Genomic DNA, 8,344 nt, shown 5'->3' with positions numbered 1-8,344 from the left:
TCCAGGAAGGCTCCCAGATTACATAATAGAAATTAAAAATAAAACAACATGAATAGGTGTTCCATTTTAGGCAGGTAAAGCCTGAGTTTTAATTCCTTTCTCTCCAGATATAAGACCCTCAGAACCACTAAAATGACATGTGGTGAGCTATATATTACCACAATTTCCTTATCACTCCACTCTATTCTAAGTGGGAGTCTCTGAAGCCAATTTGTTACAGAAAAAGAATACAGCTAGGTCATGAGAATATAGAGATAAGTCCAGAGGGCACTGTTCCACTTTATAGATGTCAATTAATCCTACTGCACTACAACCCATGAGGTGTGTGCTACAATCATCTTTTATTTGACACATAGGAAAACTACATCACAGAGATGTTAAGAAATTAAGCCAAAGTCACGCATAGAGCAAGTGATAGAGTTAAGATCTGAACACAGCCTGGTACCAGCCTCAGGAAGAGTCTCATTTAGGAGTCTATGTCTGGGCAGAGCTGAAGAATAATTAGCAATATCCAGGTGAAGTAGTGAGACAAGTCTTCTAGGTGGGAGAATGTTATAGTTTGGATCTTAAATGCCCCCCACTGAAGTCCTCTGAATTGAAGGCTTATTCTCCAACCCATGATACTATAGGGAGGTGGTGAAACATTTAGGAGGTGGGGCCTAGTGACAGGAATTTAGGCTCTTGGGAGCATGCCCATGAAGGGATATTGGGACCCCCTTTCCTGCTTCTTTTTTGCCTCCCAGTCACCATAAGATGAGCAGCTTTGCTTCACTGACTACTCCCTGCCATCATGTTCGGCTTCAACAAAGTAGTGACATCAGAGTGGGCACTGTCAGTGATAAAGGAGAGGGACAAGTTCCCTGGTAGTCGATGATAGACATGGAGGTATGCTACTCTGATCTTCCTTCAAGAATCTGCCATTCACATTCAGGGGACTGAGGTGAGCCAATGGGATCAGCTCAGGGACTGCAGGATTTCGAGTAGAGCTGATATTCTCCCCACTTAGCTCTCAGCCAAAGACTAAGATTTTTATACTTTGAGTCCTTTTGTTCCAACAAAATCTCAGACAGAGCCTATTTTATAATGCAGATAAAGCTGTTCTGATTGAAGTAAGAGTGGAAGACCCAGGATTCAACTTTCTATGTTCACAGCACTCCAAGGTTATTCAAGGCAAAGTTGGGGAAATGATTGCCAGCCACTGAAGGAATTTTTTTAATTTTTTTTAATTTTTGTAAGCAGCAAAGAGGAGTTTATTGTGAGCTAACTCAGTCCTCTGCGCTCACAGCAACTGGTGACGCTGAGAGGCCCAGAGTCCAGGGTTTGCAGCAGTTTTATTCACTCTTTGGGGAAGGCAGGGACTTCACATACATCACAGCATCTCTTAGCAAATCATCACACACCGCAGGAAAATCATAAAACAACTCTAAAACATGATTAGCACATTCACTGGCGGGAACAAGTTGGGTAGGGGTGATTGGTTAGTACAAGGGGGGGATTCGTTTGAACTGATTGGTTTAACCCATGAGGGGTGTACGTGCTGAACTACATAGTTTCCCAACATGTTATCAACCACCATAAACTACTGGGAGGGTCACCTGGCATCCCAGGTATTTTCCCTGTCTCATGCTGATTGGTGGTTGCTAGAGGGTTGCTATATGGGTCCTCACCTAGCCTGACAGAGTCAAGGACACCTGGCACCACAGATCTCTCCTATTATTTGCAGACAAACAACTCAGCAGGGTGGGTATGTGCCTAGGAGTGCTCTGTGGGTTTTTCCAAGGACAAGGGCCATGCCCTCTTCCGTGGACAGGCTTTGCTCTGAGTTAGAGGCTGGTTTCTCAAAAATGGAGTCACATCAGTTTCTCGATGTCAATGAGTACGCCCTGGATGACTATTTAGGTTCCCTCCCAAAGCCTTCCTACAGACTGTTTTTAAGTGTGTAGCCAAGTTCACAAACACTCTGATTCAGCATACATACTCAAGGTTATAAACATTTGTTTATGAGCATGCACCCACTGATGTAACCTGCTGGCAATGTGCCTTCTCTGCTCTGCAATATAAACAGGCCTATGAGGGCTAAATGGAACTCGTTGTGGGGGTGGGGGGGTTAAAGCTGGAACTGGAGGCTGCTTAAAGGCTGCTGCCCTCTCTAAATAAAGTATGTCTACTATCCCAGCTGCATCTTGCATCTTCTTCCACCTGCCCAGATCCTGAATCTACTCCCCAGGATCTGAGCCTCGGCAGGACAAATGTGTATGATGTGTGAACTGATTACAAATGAATGGGATGGGACTGTAGCTCAATGGAAGAGTGTGTCTCCTGAATGCACCAGACTCTGGGTCAAATCCCCAATACTGGAAGAAAAAAAGCATGGGTGGTTGGGTAGATAGGTTCTGAATGAAGAAATAGATGAAAGATGAATGGAAGAATTATGAATGCAAGGAGGTGAAAAGATTTACAGAAGTCGGTGTAGGGTGTGCTGAATTTGCTGTTTCCAAGCTGTGTATGGGCAATGGAAATGGTCACAGATGTCAAGGTCGCAAGAAAGGTCAATGTTAGAAGACCGAGGCTCCTCCAGTAGCAAGAAAAGAGGAGGCAGAGAAAAGTTGGAGGTGCAAGACCCTTCAGCATCATGGCCTACTCTGCCCATTTCAAGCCCCACCGCCCCATTTCTGCAGGCCCAGCCGTTTCCTGCAGACCCCGCCCGCGAGCTTGGCCGCCTTTCACCCAAGTCCTCACACAAAGTCCTCAGGCCTTCTTCCTAAAAGAGTTAAGTAACGTAAAAAGCCCCCCACTAGAGCTTGACCGCAGTGCACGCCACCCTTTGGGGTCGGTTTCTCTACACCTCCTCTGCTGCGGCCTCTTGCTCTCGGTGTCTAGCAGACTACAATGAACTTTACGTGGTCGGTGACTTAATTGGATTCTGCGCCTCCGCCCGCCCGATCCAACCAATCAGTCTTTCCAATCAGTTGTGGCTTGATGGACTGCAGGAATTCCAGCCAAGGTCGTCTCCAGGAATGCCACGGAGCTGCGGTCCTCCGACCATGTACCCCAGCCCCTCTTAAGTGAGGCGGGATTGGCTTACGTCATTTCCGGTTGCCTGGGTCAGAGTGAGGAGCTGTGGTTGTGCAAATCCCGAGAGCCAGGAGACCGGATTTGAGACTTTACACTGAGACTCGAATGGAGCTGCTAATCTCAGCATGGTCGTGGACCTGTGGTTCTGATTGTGGACCTGAACTGCGCAGAGCCTGAGAAAGGAGATCAGGGTTAAGGAGGAAAACGGGTTGAGTCACAGCGTCAGGTCACAAAGTAAATCAGAGGCAGGCTTACAGGCAAGTCCCTGCTCCTCAGCTTTCAGTTGTTGCAGGGCTCAGCTCTATAAAATGGCTGGTTATGCCAATACTCCCAACACTATGCAGACACTTAAGGAAAAAGCGGAATGTGGCATCTGCCTAGAACAACACTTCAATAATCCTATGTCCATCAGCTATGGGCACAACTTTCCGCCGACCGTGTGTGACCCAGCCGTGGGGCTTGAAAGATGAGGCAGATTAAGATGAGAAGAGGAGGAGGCAGTGGCGGGTGTTCGGTGGATGGGTCAACTCCATTCGGGAGGTCTTGTATCGTAGGAATGCTTTTTGTTCCAAAACCGAGAGGATGATTGAACTCATTGTTGGTGACGATGGTATCAGGAATAGGGACAATGAGGACCATGTGTAAGACCAGGAGGAAGAAGAGGAAGTTTGGAACTATTACTTTAGGATTGGGACATGACCTGAGAATTGATGTCTATCCAGAAGAGATAACTAGAAGAATATGATGAAGACCACGAAGAGCTGTATCCTGTCACCCACTCGCTTTCCCCACTCCCTCCACCGCAGTTAACCTGTCCCGATGCCAAAAGAGCTTTACAGTCGCAGCTTTCTTCCTACCTTACAGCTGGCCAACAAAGTCCATATAATTTGCCAAATGTGCCCCACTATTTATGAACGAAGTAGGGGGAATGAGCTCCAAACACCAAGAAGCCTTGAAACTCTTCTATGAATTGGACAAAGAATCTATTTATGTGGTGTGCTGAGAATCAAGGAGCCACAAACAGCACAGCCTGGTGCCACTGGATGGAATGGCTCAGGAGTAAAACGTGAGAATAAGAAGACAATGGGGGAGGGGGTTGGCAAGGAAAGAAGGGAACTTGTTAATAGTGGCATCCCTTCCCCACACTGCCAGGTACTTGAAAGTTGAACTTTTCTATATTTGGAGGGGAAGGGAGCACAATGAAGAGAGATGGGCATTGTGTGGAGAAAGGAGATAAAATCATGAAGGCTGGAGCTGGCTTCCTCAGAAGAAACTGAGCAGACATATGGCAGTCATCAGAAACCACTAATGTTGATACTTTCAGTTTACCTAAGAGTAAGGGGTATGGGTAACAGATATTTAGTGCTTGATTTCCCTGTAATGTAAGTCTTGAACAAGTATAATTTGAATAACTTGACTAAAGTCTCAAAGACCCTCACAGACAGGAATAAAAGACCACAGTACATAGTAGATGTCTGGAACCTCAGAGCACAAACAATGTCAAAAACAAATGTTTAGTATACAAAAATGCCAGGTGGGAATCTTCAACTAATAGGAGCAACTGGCCATGCCTCACTCCCAAAATCTGGAGTTGCTTCCCCACCTTCTGTATAGTCCTTTTTCTTCTGGAGAAAGGCAGAAGACATAAACATCTTTGATAGATCACAGTGAATCTCATGTCCTGACCACTTTTCCTTTCCTGGCATTTTATCACAGTGGAAGGAGGAAGGCTTAGATAACATCTCTGCCACTTACTAATCTTGGGCAGGTCTCAACCTCTTTGAGCTTCTCTTTCCCCCTAGATTAGAGAACATGTATCTGAAAGTATTTTATAAATTAAATCACTAAACAGATATTTGCTTTTTTATTTAGCTTCTAATTTGCCTTCCTTTCCCTGGGTGCTGATATGGTTAATGTCTTGTCTGCTAGTCCTGATCTCCCTAAGCATTAGAGAATTGTTTTAATAGTCAGCAGGAGTACTATTTCCTTACCAAGTCTTGGTGAATTTGACCCCTACTTGTAGTATCCAAGGAAGAAGAGGTAGTCTGTAGGCCAATAAAGTTCTTAACTAGCTATTTAGTAGCAATTGCTTACAGCTTAGTAATGTTTTACAGTTTATAAAATGTATTTATTTCCTTATGTTTTCCTACAACAGTGGTTTTCAAACAGTGGTTTTTTTGACCAGTTAGGGGGTTTTATAATGAATGGGTCATGCCCAGCATTACTTTAAAATGAAATAAAAGAAAATAATGAAGCACATGGAGAATAGTAAAGGTAAGCACTCCTTTATGGAACTTTTATGTGTGTGTGTGTGTATGTATGTGTATATATATATATATATATATATATTTTACACACATGTGTATATACACATGTGTGTGTGTCTATATATGTTTATGCTTCATTTTAGAAAAATGGACTTTTTCTAGGTTGCATTGAAAACAAACACAGAACACTGCCCTATAAGCATCATATATTAAATATTATGATCATCCTTATTTTACAAATTTAGCTACAAAATTCACTGCTACCTTTATCAGATCCTAGCACCATCACTTCCTCAGGGTAATAATTAAGTTTGCTCATGGAAGAAACTATGTCCTGTGCTTCTGGGTTTTACTACACTGAAGCTAAGAAGGAAAACTTCCATTCTTCTTCTAGAATTTTCTGGAGAAGATTTTGAAATTAAAATTTTAATGGAAAGCTAACTTAAGAAAAAATAAATTATTCCTTTACTTGAGGAGACCAAATGATTCTTCAAACCAGAGAAGTTCCTTATATAGCATATCAGTAAATATAAACAAACATCAAAACTAAAAGAAACAAATTAAGATAACCCCTTTCTTAAATAATAGGATAGTGAAAAATAAATACTAGAGGTGTAGCTCAGTGGTAGAGTGCTTGCCCAGCATGCACAAGACTCTGAATTCCATACCCAGAAAAAAAAAACAAAACTGTACAGTAAAAGTACACTTTTATTTCAAACATACCAGGATTTAAATGATGGTGGTGCCAAATACAGGAATCATACTTACCAGGTAAAAATTTCTATTGTACGTAAGTCATATATATATATATATATATATATATATATATATATATATATATATATATATATATATAAACTGATAGTAATTGACATGTTCTCTTTCATTAAACAGTTCATAGTTTGTCACTTCCTTTCACTGGTGATCACATAAATTATAATAGCATGATTTAGAATTTGACTTAACTCATAATAGTTAACATTATAAAGAACTATTTTTGTATGATGGTCTACTTAGTGTGTATACATTGTAACTACCAGCCAGGTGTGGCTACATAGAATTCTCTCTTGCTAGTTACTAATTCAGCACAGATTTTTTTGTCTACTTTGGAAATAATCAAGCTTTTCAGTTTTAGGAGCATTGTGGAGAGAAGTTGTTATTAATAGACTTAAGAATGTCAAGTGATTTTCAGGCATAGGAGAAAAAGGCACTTCTCCCACACAATTGATATTAGCACTGCAGGGTATGGAGACAATAAAAGTTTATAAAATATTTATTGTTGTAATGTTTAAAAGAAAAAATGATTAATTTTCCATAATGTAGGAAATAAGTTTGGAAAGAATTCCTCGGCTGCTAAGTCTACAAAGGAGACAGAGTAAGAAAGTACTGAGTAAGGCCTATATGTAATCAATAAGGAATATTGGTCGGGTAGCCATATATGTTCACTGTGGGCATGGTATCATTTATACAGCTATTTCTCTTGCATATGCAGTACAAATGTTTTGTTTTGAGGTCCATGTTCTTTTTTTTTTTAGTACTGGGGATTGAACCCAGGGGTGTTTAACCACTGAGCCACATCTCCAGCCCTTTTTTGTATTTTATTTAGAGACAGGTTCTCACTGAGTTGCTGAGGCTGGCTTTGAACTCTTAATCCTCCTGCCTCAGCCTCCTAACCCACTGGGATTACAGGCATGCATCATCACGCCCTGCTGATGTTCTTTTAAAAATTTATTTTGTATAAGAAGAGGCTTTTTAGCTGTAAAAAGCTTACTTATTTACATCTTCCTTTTAGACTGTCCTGTAATGTAGAGCTCATCTTGACTCTGCAAGCTAGAATCAGGAGTATGAAAGGAAAATCATTTAAACTGAGTGGTGTACACTTCTGTAATCCCAGCTATTGGGGAAGCTGAAGCAGGAGAATCAAAAGTTCCAGGCCAACCTGGCCAACTTAGTTCTACCCTGTCTCAAAAATAAATAAATAAATAGATAGATAGATAGATAGAAAGTAAGATCATTTACATTTGACCATGGGCATGATTAGCTGGTCAATGAACAAAGATTTTCATTTCCTGAGGCGGAACTGGATGCCTTTATTGCTCTGCCACCCTGCCGCTGCCAATAAAATCATTCCTCACTCTGCAAGAGGGACCAGATGATTCCATCACAATACTCCTTGTTTTCTGTTTTCTCCTTTGAGGTAGCTAAAAAGGGCAGCCTCCCTAAAATCTTTTTGAGGCTTTTAATCAAGCATATATTCACGTTACAATGCAGAAGACAGGGTTAACTTCTTAATTTGATTTATCCGACACCATGCCAGACACTTAAAACAGGGGAGTGTTCTGCAAAGTGTAATTTTCAGCAACTGTAGGACTGAATAGTACTGGAATATTAACAGGAATCTTCAAAGACCATGAAAGTAGCTAGTTGCAGTGGCGCATACCTATAATCCCAGCAGCTCTGGAGTCTGAGGCAGGAGGATTGCAAGTTCAAAGCCTTGGCAATTTAGGAAGGGAGGGGAGGGGAGGGGAGGGGAGAAGAGGGGAGGGGAGGGGATGAGATGTACCTCAGTGGTTAAGCACCAGGTTCAATCTCTGGTACCAAAAAAAAAAAAAGAAAAGCCCGTGAATGAAAGCATAATATTAAATAGCTCTTTTAATTACAAAGAAGAAAATGAAGAAACTTATGATGCTTCACATTCCAAGTTCTACCACAACTTTGAAAGGAAATTAAGGAATCCCAGAATGTCTTCATCTACTTCAGTATTAGCTCTGAATTAATGACTAAGTTTATCAAACTTCAGGCCATCCTTTGTTGCTTTTAGTTGAAATTATCTACTAATGACAAAACCTACTTTGCTGACATTACAAATAAGATTCTCAGGGCTGGGGATATAGCTCAGTTGGCAGAGTGTTTGCCTCACATGCACAAGGCCCTGGGTTCAATCCCCAACACCAAAAATAATAATGTTCACAAAACTATGGATGTGCTATTTTCACAAGCCT

General features: G+C 41.5%; 2 pseudogenes; both read left to right on the top strand.

Moving 5' to 3' along the window:
* The first annotated feature begins 3,383 nt into the window (after nt 1–3,383).
* Nucleotides 3,384–4,138, top strand: LOC114084551 (E3 ubiquitin-protein ligase TRIM52-like; annotated as a pseudogene).
* Nucleotides 4,139–5,327: 1,189 nt separating this feature from the next.
* LOC114083701 (zinc finger protein 354A-like) overlaps nt 5,328–8,344 on the top strand; it is a 44,722-nt pseudogene continuing 41,705 nt past the window's right edge.

The sequence above is a fragment of the Marmota flaviventris genome, chromosome 5 (genome assembly GCF_047511675.1).
Source record: "Marmota flaviventris isolate mMarFla1 chromosome 5, mMarFla1.hap1, whole genome shotgun sequence".
NCBI classification, from domain to species: Eukaryota; Metazoa; Chordata; class Mammalia; order Rodentia; family Sciuridae; genus Marmota; species Marmota flaviventris.
This window is presented reverse-complemented; position numbering and strand designations above follow the sequence as displayed.